The sequence below is a fragment of the Nanorana parkeri genome, unplaced genomic scaffold (assembly GCF_000935625.1).
Source record: "Nanorana parkeri isolate BGI_ZX_2015 unplaced genomic scaffold, ASM93562v1 scaffold392, whole genome shotgun sequence".
NCBI lineage: Eukaryota > Metazoa > Chordata > Amphibia > Anura > Dicroglossidae > Nanorana > Nanorana parkeri.
In genome coordinates this window covers 899347-916694 of record NW_017306660.1, presented here as the reverse complement: position 1 = coordinate 916694, position 17348 = coordinate 899347, and the positions used below count along the sequence as shown (strand labels likewise).

Here is a 17348-nt window from a genome sequence, read left to right as displayed (position 1 = left end):
TGAGCACAGGGTGCCATTGGCAACAGGGGCGCCAGGCGGCCAACACAGCCCTGGCTCGGCAGGGAGAAGAGGAGCGGCACAGGCTCCAGTTTCTCCTCGGATCCCTACTGCTCTCCCTCACCTGTATGGGCAGAAGACTCCGTGTCCTCAATCTCTTTCCCTATTCCAAAAGGGAGATGTCAAGGGTCTGTTTAGACCCCCAATATTTCCCCGAAGCCCCCCAACAGTAAAAAAAATAAAATAATAATAATAAAATAACACGTCTGTTGGGGGGGCACAATTTTCTGTTCTTGCCTCGGACGCAAAAGGAGCTAGCTACGGCTCTGTGTATACACTGAGTGGCCAGATTATTATGACCACCCCATCAGTACTTAGTTGGGCCGCCTCGTGACTCCACGAGATGATGAAAGGTGATGCGAGGAATCTGACACTGCACTGTTGCCCTTCTGTTGTCTTGTACCAGTCTTGCCCCTCCCCCGTTCTGCCCTAACATTGGCTAGTCGCTGACGGCCACAATTCGCACGCTCAGACCCAGATTTTTGGCTGACAGTCCGGTCTTTAAACACTTTAACAACAGCTGCTCTTGAACATGTAACGAATTCTGCTGTTTTGCTGATACTCGCTCCATGGCTCCGAGCGCCAACAATCATCCCACGTTCAAAGGCTGTTAAAGCGCGTTGTTTCCCCGTATCTTCAGAAACAAATCACTTCTACTGTCGTGGTAACCAACTTGCTTCCCTATTTATAATGGTCTGGCCCTCTAGCAGCTTCAGCGCCAAATTATAGCTAATTTGCCTACAAACGTCAGGTGGTCATAATAATCTGGCCACTCCGTGTACACCTGTCCTGTCTGGTAAAATGATCATTTGATCACGGATATGTATACACCTGTCCTGTCTGGACGGCCATGTTGTTGTTTTTTACTTTTCAAAGTCTTTTATTGGTTTTTAAGTTTTTTAACAAAATAAAAATATAACATCGGTGCATATAGGGTTACATACATATACAATGGTAACATACAAGCGTATGGAGCATCGTCACCTGTATTGGCCGTGGAACAGTTTTACATACAAAGAAACAGTATGATGTGCCTGTCAGGCAACTGTATGTAGTCGGCCATGTTGTTTACTATGTGGAAGCTGATCTATGTGTTGCGAGTCGCACGGCTCTCCCCTCAGAGCTTCATTCTCCTCCATTGCTCACATTTTATTACTTGTGCTGAATTTTATTCATTTTATGGACTGGACGCTTTTTTTTTTCTTTCACCTTTCCGTACACAGTTGCCTCCAAGATTCGATACCTACACGAGTACCACCACCGAGTAATCCATAATACGTACCCAGTGCCAACGGGAACTGACATTGCCAACACCCTGAAGTACTTCTCTCAGACACTGTTAAGGTGAGAATTCTATTTTCCTCGAGTGACTCAAAGATGAAACAATGAGGCCCAGTTTAGTTCTGCCTGGATTTCTGCTTTCTCAATGCTCCTATAAGGAAACAAAAAGAATCTATTAGCCACACTATCTCTGCCATTGAGGCTTTATAATGCCTATTAAAGGAAACCTCCGCCCAAAGTGGGGCAGGCTGTGCATGACATGATAAATCTCATCGGAGCTCCAACATAAAGTTCCTCCCATAATCTCCTCCGCTTTCCGCTTCTGCTGAACATTGATGCCAATGGCAGGAGCGCTTGGCGGACTAGCTTCACAGTATGCGCTTGTGCATGGCTGAAAGGCAGGGACCTGCCAAGACATTGCCCGTCACTATTATCTCCCAGTGGAACCCATCGTAAGACAAATATGTAGGCTGCTGAATTCCTTAAAGTGCCACCGAAGCCAAACCTTTTTAGCAGAAAGGGATTAGAACACCTGTCAGGTTTTGTGTTTCCATCAGGGAGATTTGCCCCTTCTATGTGTCCTGGTGAACGGTATCACTGAAAGTGTAAGAAAATGGTCACCAGAACAGGAATAGATGGGGAATCTTCCAATGGGGACACTAGGTCTGGTGACATCAGGGATTTCCCTCACTTTGAAGGGATTTCCTCTCACTTCCTATTGAGTTTTTCAGACAGGAAGTGATAGTAAATCTCCAGAATGGGACACAAAAGGCCAGAAATCTAACCAGTTATAACCCTCCCTTACTCTATCCAAAACTAAAAAAAAGTTGGCTTTAGTTCTACCCAGAGGCGTCCCCAGGCTGGGTGTCACTCGGCGCAGCTGCCTTCATCATGCACGTGCGCAACGTCATTACGCGCGAGCGTGACTTCATCACGCCTGTGCATGATATCATGTGTAATAACGTCACGTGCACTTAACTGCCGGTGGCCATCTGAATGATGGATGCTGGCAGAGAGAGGAGGGAACGTTCAGTGGGTGGGATAAGGTATGCTGCTGGGTCCCCTCCTGTCTCATGCAGCTGTCAGGCTCTCGGTCCATGACCAAGTGCCTGACTTTTCAGAGGGGGGTGACATACCCTCTGATGGTGTCACCCGGTGCGGGCCACACCCCCGAACCCCACTTCTGAGGAATGCTATTTGCATAGCTGTCATGAGGATCTCTTAGCTACAATACGTTATGATTTATTATGAGTCTCTGAACTATAAAAAGTATGCAGGAGCCATGATTCCACTGGCGGCATAAGTGCTCCCGGTCAGAGACTCAAAAAAGCAGAGCCAGACAACTAGCATTTTTAGAAGCAGGTCAGCAATGGCAGCCTACATAGTTCTCTGGTGATATACTTCCTCTAATTAGCAACAATCCTTACCAAAGTCACATTGTATAGATTTAAAATAAACTTGTCACCAACTTGGGCACATTTCGTTGAAAACCGCGACCAAAAATCAGCAGATCCACAAATATAGGCAGCTGAAGTTACCAGCAAGTCTTGATTTTTCCAATCAAATTCAGGTTTCCCTCTATTCCCAGATCCTTCCTATTGGCTCTATTATGTGATGGGCGGTCTAAATGACCAGTAAGATGGTTCTGAAGATGGAGGGGGTGAGACCAAGCTTGACTTTGAACAGTCTTGATTCATTTGCATTGTCAGCTACCCGTATTTCTGGATCAGCTACCCAACTGCCGAGGCCTCATTAAATCTAAACCCTTAAACTCTAAAAAAAAGGAGCACGAGGGCCACATGATGCCCACAAAGCACCAGTCTGACATGTCACATGTTACAATCTGAGCAAAAAATCTTTTGCACAATCTCCTTAAGGCCTCATTCACACGAGAAACGGCCGGCACATACAGCTACGTGCTCCGTGCACGGCCGTATGGGGCAGCTCCCGGGAAGGACAGGTGCGGCGTGCGATTAGTACGCAGCCCCTGTCCTTCTCTCGCTCACCTGCCCTGTACGTCCGTGCGGGTGCGGGTGTCCGTACTTGTACCCTGCGTCCGAGCCGGGACACCCCCACCCGTACGGACCTGCACTTGGGGTGAGCGTAGGGCGGCGTACGGCTGCGTAGTCCCATAGAGAAGTACAGGGGCTGTGTACTAATCACACGCAGAACCTGTCCTTCCCGGGACCTGCCCGATACGGCCCTGCACGGAGCACGGAGCTGTACGTGCCGGCCGTTTCTCGTGTGAATGAGGCCTTAGAGTTACCAAAACTATGTAATGTGAGGATCTAGCTAAACGCTCCAATCAATTTCTATGCAGTCAGGCAGACCCGCGCACTACATAGCTGTTGGTAGATTTAAAGGAAGCTGCAGAATCAGATTGTAATGTGTGTTGAGCTTTAATGGGTCCGGAAGATGTCTGCACCACACATGTCTGCATCTGGTCGGGTTATGAGAATAAGAAAAATGACAAATCCATCACATGTTCAGGGATTGTGTGGTTAATAATCCTTCAACTCAGCTGTCATCGCTCCTCTTCACTAACAGTCCATTAGAGAACGCTGTGAGTGTGTGGTTGGTGTGTGGATGGTGTGTGGGTGGTCATATCTCTTCGGCTCATCTAGCAGGAAATATTGGAAAATAATTCTGTGCTGGATTTGTGCGGAGTTCTTTACACAAGGCAGCAATTCAGTTTCTGCAATTCTCCACCAAAAAAGTCACTCTCTAAGCTGGTCTGTAAAAGTGGTCTAGTCATAAAGACGCCATGAAAGTATGGAGGTTGTATTCAGGACGTTGGGGACTATTAACTCCGTAGGATATTTGTATCTCCTGATATATTAGCTTCTGGCAACGTGAGATCAACACAGAGCGCAGTGAGGTGATGTCCCATCCTTCTTATACTAACCCTCACACTAACCCTCATATTAGCCATCCCTGTAACCGTAATATAAACACTTCTGGTAACCCTCATACTCTTCAATGTAACCATAATACTAGTCCTTCCTGTAAACCTAAAACTTACCCCTTGTAATCTTAACACTAACCTTCCCTGTAATCCTAACACTATCTTTCACACTAACCCTAACTGTAACCCAACACTTTTCTGTACCTCCAGCACTAACCCTCTCAGTAACCCCAATAGTAACCTTCCCTGTAACCCAACACTAACCCTCCCTGTAACCTCAACACTGACCCTCCCTGTAACCCAACACTAACCTTTCCTGTAAACCCAACACTAACCCTTCCTGTAACCTTCATAATAACCCTCCCTGTAACCCTAACACTAACTTTCACTGCAATCCTAACACAAACACTCCCTACCTGAACCCCAACAGTAACACTCCCTGTAACCCTAACACTGACCCTCCCTGTAACCCCACACTAACCTTCCCTGTAAACCCAACACTAACCCTTCCTGTAACCCAACACATACCCTCCCTGTAACCCTAACACTAACCCTCCCTGTAACCTCAACACTGACCCTCCCTGTAACCCCACACTAACCTTCCCTGTAAACCCAACACTAACCCTTCCTGTAACCCAACACTAACCCTCCCTGTAATCCAACACTAACCTTCCCTGTAACCCCAAAACTAACCCTTCCTGCAACCTTCATAATAACCCTCCCTGTAACCCTAACACTAACTTTCACTGCAATCCTAACACAAACACTCCCTACCTGAACCCCAACAGTAACTCTCCCTGTAACTCTAATACTAACCCTCCCTGTAACACTAACCCTCCCTGTAACCCAACACTTACCCTCCCTGTAACCCTAACACTAACCCTCCCTGTAACCCCAACACTAACCCTCCCTGTACCCCAACACTAACCCTCCCTGTAACCCTAACACTAACCCTCACTGTAACCCCAACACTAACCCTCCCTGTAACCCTAACACTAACCCTCCCTGTATCCCCATCACTAACCCTTCATAATGGGTACAGCAGGTCTACAGACCCGGGAACTCAGCACAGGGATGGTGGGAGCCCCTCATAATGGGCCCAGCAGGTGTACAGACCCGGGAACTCAGCACAGGGATGGTGGAAGCCCCTCATATTGGGCACAACGGGTGTACTGACCCGGGAACTCACCACAAGAATGGTGGGAAACCCTCATAGTGAGAACAGAAGAGATTTCACTTATAGACTCCCAGAGATAAGAAACTGTTGGGGGGATTTAACTCTCCCACCTCTATCAAACACTGAAATATCAGTTTTGGCTAGACTGACCCTTTAATAACCATATTTCTGATTCTGTCTGGTTGGACTGTATTATATCTCAGCATACAGTAATTGCTTTAACTGATTGGCCCACAATTTGGGTAGCCCAGTCTTGTACAGGGAGGCCGGTATCGCTCTCAGCTGTGTGTATGTTGGGGTGCATGTTGCAGTTTTCATTGCTCGCAATCTTCACACTTCATCCTAAAAGTCACTTTCATTCTAGCGGTCCGGGGCCCAATGTGTTCCGGTGCCGCCATCCCTAAGTCAGCACAAGGGTGACTTTTCATCCGCTGGGCATTGATTAACAGAAACCTTATTGATACAAAATGACTCCTTATATCGGGCTCAATGTGCATTGATAATACAAAGTGGGCGGCAACCCACAGCAACCAATCACATTTGAATGTGCCACTGTCAGAGCATGAAAGATGAGTTGTGATTGGTTGCTGTGGGATGCCTTGAACAGGAGTCTAGGTTAGCAAGTGGAAGCTGATTTACTAAGGAACCATCTTTGCAATGAGAAGAACTGACAAAGGGGTGTAAACTTTACCCCAGATTGGTGAACTTGTCACTTCAAAGAAACAATTTACGAGGAAGTTATAAAATCATCTTTGGAGTAAAGTTTACACTCTTTAGTAAATCTTTACTTTCTGTATTATTTAATGTTTGCCGTCATCTACAAAATTGGCTCAGGGAAAAAAATTCCAGTAAGCACTGTTTCTTTTCTAAATGTTCCACATATAATAATAACATTGGCAACTTAGAAGCAAGCACAGGGCCAACGCTTAAGGCATGCTACAGTTGAAATGGGCTAAGAGGCCACTTTAGCATGCATTAAGTGCACTTTGAGGTGCTTTTAAGGGACTCTTTGTCACTTTGCCCATTCAGGGAATTAGAGATTTAGGGATCTCTATGTAACAATTGACCCTATGGTGCCTTGTGCTACAACGAGGCCTGGAGCTCCTTCTTAGTGAAGGTGCCCTATTCTCAAGCAACTGTGCTTCCAGGTCTTTTTTTTTTCACCTCTCCTGGCCAAATGAGGTAGAAGAAGGCAAACATGAACCGTACGAGTTGGAAAAATGTGGCCCCTAGCGAATCAGCTCCATCTTTCAAAGCTTACCGAACCTGGGCAAAATGTGCAAAATAGTTACTGTTGCTGACAGATATGCAATTCCATTTGCATTCCCATTATAATGGTTGTTTAAGGATGCCAACCGTGCATAATGAAGGCGGACATTTTGAGGGGCTTACATTTTCGTAGATGGGGCCAGCTCGTTAGGAGCAAGTGACCTCTCCGTGCCTTGTGCTTCAATGAGGCCTTGAGTTCCATGTAAGTCATTGTGCTGAATATTGGCTTACCCAACAAAACGGCAGCCTCCATTATGACCGTTACTTTTACGTGGGATGTGGACGCAGCTTGAGTTGCCTTTGGGGGGGTTCTTATGAAGGATAAATTACTATGAATATCCTAAGAATTTAGAGGGTCAGTAATACACTGATATTGTGGAATATATTAAACTTTACACCTGCCAATACTTTGTATTTAGATTTGGATAGAGCAGGGAGGGTTATAGCATCTGCCAGCTTTCTATTGCCATTGGTGTTCCTTTTGAGGAAATTTCGAAATATCTTCGAACACAGTTCGACAGAAACTGGTCTTTAGTAGAGTGGGGAAGGGTTAGAACCTCTAACAACGCCCTTATTGATGTTCAGGTCTTTTAATCCTGGTGACAACTGCTTCCTCTGTCTCTTGTATGGGACAGGGGCAGGAAGTAAGTGAAAATCGGGTGTTACAGACAACATGCCAGAGATGTTAACTCTTTCCCACTCTAAAAAAAAAAAGAATTGGCTGGAGTTAGGCTTTCAGACTGCACTAGATAGAAGGAACACTAATGGCCAATGGAACCATGGTCTTAATAAATCAGATTACTTAAGAAATTGTAGCGCCCATATAATGACATCAAATGGTCTGAAGTCTTTCAAAATGTATTTTGCAGTAGATGAAGATGTAAAGATTTTGGCACTTTCATTGTTGACTTCTCAGTGGTGTCTTGACCAATCTCTCTCCGTGAGGCAGTTAGCAATTTCCAATCCCAAATGAAGGCCAAGTACACCCAGAATGCATATTATAGTTCTTTGTGGTTGCACTCCAGTGGCGGAATAATCCCACCAGAAGTCTTAGTTCTGTCTAAGCTCTGTGGCCATTACTGGGGCCAAGTGATGGTGTCACGGTCTCATAAAGCAGGGGTAGGTAAACTCCGGCCCTACAGCTTTGGTGACACTACAAATTACATCATACATCTTTCTCTGGGAGTCATGCCTGTGGCTGTCAGAGCCTTGAAATAGATTTGTAGTTGCACCACAGCTGCCAGAGTTTACCTATACTTGTCATATAGGATCATTCTTTGTGACATAAATGCAGCACTGAGTTCCTTCCAGGGGCATATGGATGGGTGAATATTGGGGCCTCGTTGGAAAACCACTAAGGGTCCCCATGTTTTGAATTTCCATTCTGCATATTCACACAGAATGCCAATTGTGTTCATAACATCTGTATAGGTGTTCTTGAAGTTTATATATACTTACTTTTTCCCAAATCAATATGTAGCCAGGTAATACTCGGCCATATGTGCCCCATAGCAGCTGATTGATGTGCTATTTATTTATTACAAGTATTAATATAATGGCAACAATTTCCGCAGCGCTTGACATATTGCACGTCCACATCAGTGGCTGCCCTCAAGGATCTTACAATCTAAGGTCCCTATTGCACATACAGTATATACAGGGTCAATCAGACAGGAGCCAATTAACCTTCCAGCATGTCTTTGGAGCGTGGGAGAAACCGGGAGTACCCGGAGGAACCCCACGCGCAGGGAGAACATGCAAATTCCTTGCGGATAGTGTCCTGACCAGGATTTAAAATGGGGATCACAAGTGCTGCAAGGCAAGTGCCAACCACTAGGCCACTGTGCTGCCCATGCCTATAGTTATGCTGTTGGGTTCAGCTGTGTGAAGGTAATGCCTTCCTTTTGGGCTAACTAATGGAGCAGAACCACAGGCTACTGTGAGAATATGTCACCGCTGGGGGCTGCAAATGATATAGCCCAGCAATGGTCACTACAAACTAAAAATAAATATATTTTGGGTGTATTTGCATGGTAGATAAAAATGGGACAACTGGACTCTTGGAGAGGGCTTCGTCAATAGGTGTCTAAAGTGTCACCAGAACACCAAACACATGTATTAGCAGTATTTAAACACTGAAACCTGATTGGTTCCTTTGAATGGCTTAATACTTGTCCTGCAGGTTTCTTTGACCCCCTCTGAGAATTCAACAAAGATCTGCCCCCCCCTCCCCCCAATGGCAACGACTCTTTAAAAATCCAAAAGACTAAACAATGTGTATTCCATGAAATGTGTTGCAAAGCTAAATTCCTGAATGGTTTTGATGGCTACTATTGCAAATGTTATAATATTGTAAATGCGTATTTTGCTTAGCTTTTTAAGAACTGAGAGGGGTATTACTACTGCCTATTGGAAGAAAGAAATGTGTACTATTGAATTTATATAGCTAATGTCTAGATTTATGCTTTTAGCCTATTTTCTGCAACTGTGTAAAAGTTAGAATGTGAATACAAGCACTCCGCAAGAGAACACGCACACTCAGGAATATTCCGCGTGTGACATTGGGGAAGGTCCGTAGTCTCTGGGAGGAATAGCATGGTCTATACCCATTTACAAGGATCTAGAAGTCTGAATTGAAACAGATTTCATTGCATATAAACTCGATCATGTAGATTAAAGGGTGATAGGAATCGGTGAAAGCATGAGAAGAATGGACAATAAACGGGTGACGCTAAAATTTGGGGTGAGGTCCTGAGAAACCGATATGTAAAACTATGACCTTTTTTCAGACAAGGTGGGGGCATTTCCTCCTAACGGGGACAGGCAGTGAGGTCAGATCATCAGGAGGGACAGAGACAAATATTACAACCTGAAAAAAGCCTCCCTTACTTACTGCTCTGGTGACCCCCCAGTCAGCATAACAGGAAGTGAGGGAAGACTCCTGCATATAAGACACAGCAAGAAAACAAAGGTTTTCTGTATTACAAAGCCTAGGCCTCGATGTAATATGTTGCAGCTTACCAGTCCTTATATGTGGTGGCTGCATTCCTTTTTCAGGCTAAGAACATTTTCAGCAAGTACAGAAAATACCCGTTGATCCTGCCAGTAATTAAGTGTCAGATGAATCCACCATGTGATGGAAATGAACTGGGATGACCTCAGGTTTGGACCCAACCCGGTCTGAACCTGAGCTTCTCCAAACCTGGAAGGGTCTTCTCATGAACATGGAAGGAAGCTCCTTCTTTCCAGTTGTGGTGAGAAATCCCCCACCCGCAGGTTGATGTAAGCAAAGGGGCAGGGTGACATCATTGACCTCATATGGCTACATGGCTACATTTTGTAAATTACATTTACCTAACATTGTTATGTGGCCATATAAGGTCAATTACATCAGAAAAAGCATCCCACCTCTTGGTTTACATGCATTTGCTGGGCAGGGAATGGACAGACCAGAGCTGATTGGGTGGAAGTGTCCGTGGCATTTTCATTGTTCACGGGAGCTCAGGTTTGGACTGGGTTCAGGGAAAATCCTCTCTTAGATATGTAACACTAAAGCAAGTTTCCCTTTTGGGAGACTGTGATATCAGTTTTCATCTGCAGGTGGAGCTGCAGTCACAGTCGCATATGAACTTAGGGTGTACTTAGGGTGTACTCACACTAGCCATTCTCCCCTGCTGGTCTATGCTCACATTGTGCAAGACCTGAGCACGCTTCCCGCACACATATTGTGTAGGTCTAAGCATGCTTCTCATGCTCATATTGTGCCAAGTTAAGCTTGCTTCTTGCGCTTATATTGTGCCAGGCGCAAGCTTGTTTCTTGCGCTTATATTGTGCCAGGCCCAAGCACGCTTCCCACGCTCTTATTGTGCCAGGCCCAAGCACACTTCTTATGCTCATATTGTGTAGGCCTAAGCATGCTTTTCTTGTTCATATTGTGCCAAGCCCAAACTTGCTTCTTGCACTTATATTGTGCCAGGTCCAAGCATGCTTCTTGAGCTTGTATTGTGCCGGGCCCAAGCATACTTCCCACGCCCATATTGTCTAGGCCTAAGCATGCTTCTCGTGCTCATATTGTGCCAAGCCCAAGCTTGCTTCTTGCGCTTATATTGTGCCAGGTCCAAGCATGCTTCTTGAGCTCGTATTGTGCCGGGCCCAAGCATACTTCCCACGCCCATATTGTCTAGGCCTAAGCATGCTTCTCGTGCTCATATTGTGCCAAGCCCAAGCTTGCTTCTTGCGCTTATATTGTGCCAGGCCCAAGCTTGCTTCTTGCGGCCATGTTGTGCCAGACCCAAGCATGCTCCCCATGCTCACATTGTGCCAGGCCCAAGTACGCTTTCCACGCTCATATTGTGCCAGGCCTGAGCATGCTTCTCATGCTCTTATTGTGCCAGACCCAAGCACACTTCTTATGCTCATATTGTGTAGGCCTAAGCATGCTTATCATGCTGAGATTTTGCCAGGCCCAAGCGCGCTTCTCAGGCTCATAGTGGGCCAGGCCCGAGCACGCTTATGCGCTCATATTGTGCCAAGCCTGAGAATGCTTTCCATGGTCATATTATGACTGGCCCAAGCCTGCTCATATTGTGCCACACCCAAGCACGCTTCCCACGCTCATATTGCGCCAGGTCCGAGCATGCTCATATAGTGCCAGGCCCAAGCACACTTCTTATGCTCATATTGTGCCAGGCCTGAGCATGCTTCCCACGCTCATATAGTGCCAGGCCCAAGCACACTTCTTATGCTCATATTGTGCCAGGCCCAAGCAAGCATCCTGTGCTCATATTGTGCTGGCCTGAGCACACTTATGTCATCTGTACCGATCCCCCCTGAGTGGACATAAATTGATCTAATTTGCTTCAGTGTTCAAGTTCCATGCTCGGGCACGGTTAGAGATCACATATGTGTACCGTGCCAGAGTACAACTGAACTGTGCCCCAGACCACCTCTTTCAAGTGGGCCCGGGCACGGTATGCTAAACCGCATCCGAGCATGTTACAGAATAATCACACCGGTCAAACGAACTGGACTTTGGGGGTCATACCTGCTTGAGCACGTTCCATACACCCTAGTATGAGTACACCCTAGTTTGCGGCATGACAGTAGAACGCGGCACACTGACAATTGTAAGCAAGTAACTACTTTGGCATAAAAAAGTATATTAGCTGTCACATAAAGGTATATCCACCGAGCTGAGCAATAAAACGAAACTATGACCGGGGCCAGATTTACTCTCTCTGCTGCCCTAAGGCCAGTTTCTGCAATGCGCCCCCCTACCCGCTAACACCCCTCCCCAATGGAGAATGGCAGACCTGCAGGCTACATACAAGTGATGTCGGCAACATCACCGGGATCACTTGTACAAAACAAGTGGCGGCTTCCCCACTGTACAATTAGCTGTGCTTGCCCATAGCAGGGCTAAATGTAGAAAACAACTACTCGCCCGGCGCCTGGAACTGCATGTCCTGGGCGTCGGGAGATAGTAATTCCACACCCCTGCTGCCCCTCTACTCCCTGCTCTCCCGAGGCCGGGCCTTGTTTGGCCTTGTGGGAAATCCCTGACTATGACCCTTCTAATAGACACCAATGATGGATTCCTGCTCATTTGTTGGTTTTGATGAACCGGCTTCTAGTGTTTGTCCTTTTGAAGAGTGCTTGTTGTTCCAATAAACTCCACTTTCTTTACGAACAGTAAATGGTGGCATTCTAGCAACTGTCAATAAACAATAATGTTTGCATAGTCAGAAGGTAACAACAAAATAGTGTTTGTATTGCTAAAGTACAATGTTTCCCTCCCAAACCTAGAGAATGCTAAATTCGAAGCACGAAATCTGCCATTACCATTAGCTCACCTATGCAACAAAATCATCAATTATATCTTATTTTCCCCCCAAGCTTCCTCCCTGTAGCTTTAGTAAACATTTTTAGAAAGAAATATGATTTCTTAATTCATGTGCCTGTCGAATCATTACGCCAAATGATACTGACGGAATGTCATGAAGCAGTATCATAAAATACATACAGACATTATTTTGGTGCAATAAACATGTGTTTTTTAAGAAGACTTCTTGATAAACTTACATGTTTATTACTTGCTAAAACATGTTTCTCAAAGTGCCACACCTATATTTCGAGGGGCTGAATTTTGTGACCATTTTAAGGATTTAAAAAAATAAATAAAGAGACAGAGAGAGAGAGAGTGAGAGAGAAATTCGACAATTTACCCCCCGAATCATTTAAAGCAAAGAATTCATTTCGGCCTTTTCAGTTTTGCTGGTGATATACTAGTTGGGCGTGGGTTTTGCCGATGGAACCCGTCTCCGAAGCATGGGTGGGGCACTGAAACATGCATCCTTATATTTTTGCTCCTTATGAACCAGATAACACATGAGATGCAATGAGGTTATTCAACACAAGCTTTAATTTGTCCGAATTGCCGATTTTTTTGCCGAGAGTGAAAGTGATCTTAGCGAATTTTAGCCTAGCTTCTGATGTGGTAGACATTGCATCTTATGTGGTGCGTATCTGGTCTTTTATTCTTTGTTTTATAGTGTCATTTCAATGTAATGTGCTGTTTTTTTGTGTCTTTGTTGTCTCTTTTTTTTCTTTGTCCCCTCAACAGCATTTTGTCCCGGTCAGGCAAGAAGGACAATCAAGATGCCTCCAATTTGACAGTGCCCATGACTATGTGTCTTTTCCCTGTGCCATTCCCACTCACCCCATCTCTAAGACCACAGGTCAGTTCCATCAATCCTACTGTTACTCGCTCCCTCCTTTACAGCGTCCTGCGAGATTCTCCGTCGGAACGAGGCCAACAAAGCCGCGATGCCCAATTGTCCGAGTACCCTTCTTTGGATTATCAGGGGCTCTATGTGACATTGGTTTCATTGTTGGACCTGGTGCCCTTACTTCAACATGGCCAACATGGTAAGAATTTACTACTATTGCTTTACGAAACTGATGACGATGATGATGATGGCAGATCTGCTGCTTTAGAAACACAACCAAGTCAACCTTAAAAGCTGCTGAAAAACTTTTCCTAAAGTGACATTATACTCAGGAGTTAAAGGAGAACTATGAGGTGAGTGCTTTTCACTCACCTCATAGTTCTAGCCGACCTGTGACAGTGAGACTGTCACAGGTCGGCTCAGTAGATCGGGAGGTGAGCGAACACATACCGTGTTCGCTCACTTCTCGATCCTGTCACGGCTCTCTGCCGTGACAGGGGAGGGGCTGGATTCCCCCCTCCCCGCTCCGATCCGCCAGCGCTGACTGGTGGAACGGACAGGGGAGGGGGCGGTTACAGCTGGCTCTGCCTCTAGATAGGCAGGGTCAGCTGTCACTCACGCAGCTGGGCGGATCAGACATAATTGTCGGGATCCGCTTCAGCTGCGGCGTCTCAGTATACCGCAAGCTGTGTTGTAAAGTAGCCACCGCTCCAAGCTCGCTCCCGGGATGGACTACAATTTCAATACAAATTAGTAAACTAAACATGGATTGTAGTCCGTCCCGGGTCGGCTCAGTAGATCGGGAGGTGAGCGAACACATACCGACGTTCGCTCACCTCTCGATCCTGTCACGGCTCTCTGCAGTGACAGGGGAGGGGCTGGATTCCCCCCGCTCCGATCCTCCAGCGCTGACTGGCGGAACGGACGGGGGAGGGGGCGAGTACAGCTGGCTCTGCCTCTAGATAGGCATAGCCAGCTGTCAGTCACGCAGCTGGGCGGATCCCAGCACAATTGTCGGGATCCGCTTCAGCTGCGGCGTCTTAGTATACCGCGAGCAGCAGCTTGCGGTATACTGCGGCGTCTCAGTATACCGCGAGCTATAGCTCGCGGTATACTGAGCCTAGGGTGACAGGAGGATGCTAGTTTGTGTCCTCCCGTTACCCTATGGGGGAAAAGCCTTAACCCCATAGTTCTCCTTTAACATTAATTTATTTTATTTGTGTATCACTCGTTTAGTTTACTAATTTGTATGGAGATTGTAGTCCATTGCAGGAAGTGTGCCCAATGGAAGTTTTCTCCTTGCTTCCCATTCTGGTGACAACTCACACATTTTGTATTTCCCCTCACTTCCAGCCTTGGTGACAGTGATCAGCAGAACAAACAGAGAGGACAAAACTCCCTAACCGGACATAAAAACCTTATAGAGGTTCGAACCCCTCTCCATTCTATCCAAAACTAAAAAAAAGTTTGGGCTATACATACACTTTAAGAATGAGCACTCTGTACATTGTAAGGTCATGTAGCAATGTATGTTTTTTTTAAACTTTTTGAGTAGATCTCTGAGAGGATCTCTGTTGCTGCCACAATGCCCCATCAAATATGCCCCCATGTATCACAATGATTTTTACTTATGTACTTAAGTTATATGTTATATTGCCACTGGGAATGTGCTCGTATTCTACTCTCTTTATATATATATATATAAAGGCCACATTGATTATTTCCATTACCTCTGCAACAACTAAATCTTACAAAGGTCATCTATACAAAGGTGAGTTTGCTTCTATAAGTTACCCCTGTGGCATAAAGCTATTTCCAGGAAGGTTACAGAGATATCACTCTTTAATTCTACAGTGATTACGCCTGTCAGTTCCACATATATAATAACTTAAGGCCTCATTCACACTGCCGCGCATATATACGCGCGTACGTGCGTATTGTACCAAATGCAACATATGCAAATAAATGGCCTCATACACATAGCCGCGTATGGAGCCGTTTATTTGCGTATCGTATATATATATGCGAAAAACGGGATGGAACCGAGATGCGTCCGGGCAGCGTATTTCTGCGTATTTTACGCGCATGCGCCTATTTGTGCGTATATACGCACGTATGTGCGTACAGTTCATTAAAATTTCCATTAGTGCACATACGCTTGTATATACGCGCATAAACGCTCGTATATACGCGCATAGACGCGTATATACACAATATACAATTTTGCTTGCATGGTGTGTGAATGAGTCCTTATAGTACATGGTGATCAGCACATCCACTTCATATAAAATGGTTCATCTTTATTTGTTATCCAGTAAAAACACTGTCGGCCAGAAAGGATGAAACTTCAGTCTGAATGTAACAGGGGGTATAAGACACATGAGTCATTTGTTTGTTTATGAAGACTCAGCAGTGACATATTAAGACAGCAAATACATCTCAAATAAATAAATGTCTCCGAAGTTGGGAATTCCACTGCCATTAAATTATAAATGTGTGTTACCTCCTGATAGCCGTAACGCATTTCGAGTCGATGTGGGTGAAAAAGCGTTGTTGCTGCCAGGGTGGCACACACTTATCATGCATTCTCAGCATTGTGGCACACCTATATGACTGCATGTGTGTGGCTTGAATTTCAAAATGTGTTTGCTACCTAGAATTACTATGTCACTGACAAACTAATTACTCATCATTGTGTGTTATACCTCATTTACATTCAGACTGATGTTTAATACTTTCTGGCTGACAATGTCTTTAGTGGATTACAAAAAAGAATAAACTTTTTTTTGGTGCTGGTCACCATTGTTTTTTCTGTTTTTCTGTAGCAATGAAGTATATTAGACCATGCACTCGGAATATCAGCAGGTTTAGCTGTTGTTTTAGATTTTGGCCACTAGGGGTGCTGTGACACTTAGTTTTGCTGAAACATATATGGAGGTCTCAGATATAACCAAACAATAAAATGTTAAGAAAACAAAATCTGCCCTTACCGGACTGGTGACCATTTTATATGTCTATTATTATGTGTGACTTGGTTGTGGATTCTAAAGCGGTAGAATGTAGTATTGTATGCAACACTTTTATGTCTTATTAAAGGTTTAGACCAACCAAGACTGCTATTTCAGTGTTTGGCGGAATGCTGGAGAGGTTAATCACCTCTGGCAGTCTCTTCCATCTCTTGGGGACTCTGTTGGTGAAATCTCTGCCCCAAGTTCCTAGATCTGTACACTTGCTGTGCCCATTATAAGAAGTGTTCCAATCATCCCTGAGCTGAGTTTCTGGGTCTGTACACCTGCTGTGCCCAATATGAGGAGTTTCCATGATCCCTGTTCTGAGTTCCCAGGTCATTACACCTTCTGTGCCCATTATGAGAGGATCCCACCATGCCTGTGCTGAGTTCCCTGGTCTGTACACCTGCTGTGCCCGCTATGAGAGGCTCACACCACCCATGCTGGACAGAAAAATCGCACCATTGAAGTATTCGAGGCATATAGAAAGATGAGGTTAACTCAGTCCACCAGTTGCCATGTACAAGTAAAATATTATTTTTGGGTGCATTTGCCCTTTACAGCTGAGAAGCAATTTCGTTTGATGAATTGTTGTTTCTAATGCCCAATTGTGCTGCTTGCCTTACCAGTCTGGCCATCTTTTACAGTATGAGCTAGATACTGGGAGGGTTGTACTTATATATCCACTTCATACATGTTCTGTGTCTAAACTAACACACTGCACACTATAGAAAGAATTATTTTTAATAATGTTTGGTATAGAAAGGTTTGGCTGTGTTATCTCATGCAGAACAAAGGGAAACCAGTGTGGAAGTTGGCGGCCATTGGCATTCAGAATGTGCTAACTGCCTGTCTCTGCTTTGCATGCTTTCTAGAACATTGGGAAGAAACAAGCACGTAGCCAGTAAAGTCAGGGGAAGTTA

The 17348-nt window shown here is 45.3% G+C and overlaps 1 protein-coding gene across 1 annotated transcript in view; it reads left to right on the top strand.

Annotated features, from left to right (window-relative positions):
- The first annotated feature begins 13572 nt into the window (after nt 1-13572).
- UNC79 (unc-79 homolog (C. elegans)) overlaps nt 13573-17348 on the top strand; it is a 97302-nt gene continuing 93526 nt past the window's right edge. The window contains exon 1 of the mRNA XM_018559398.1: nt 13573-13616. The gene's annotated coding sequence lies outside the window, so the exon portion shown is untranslated. The remainder of the gene's footprint in view (nt 13617-17348) is intronic.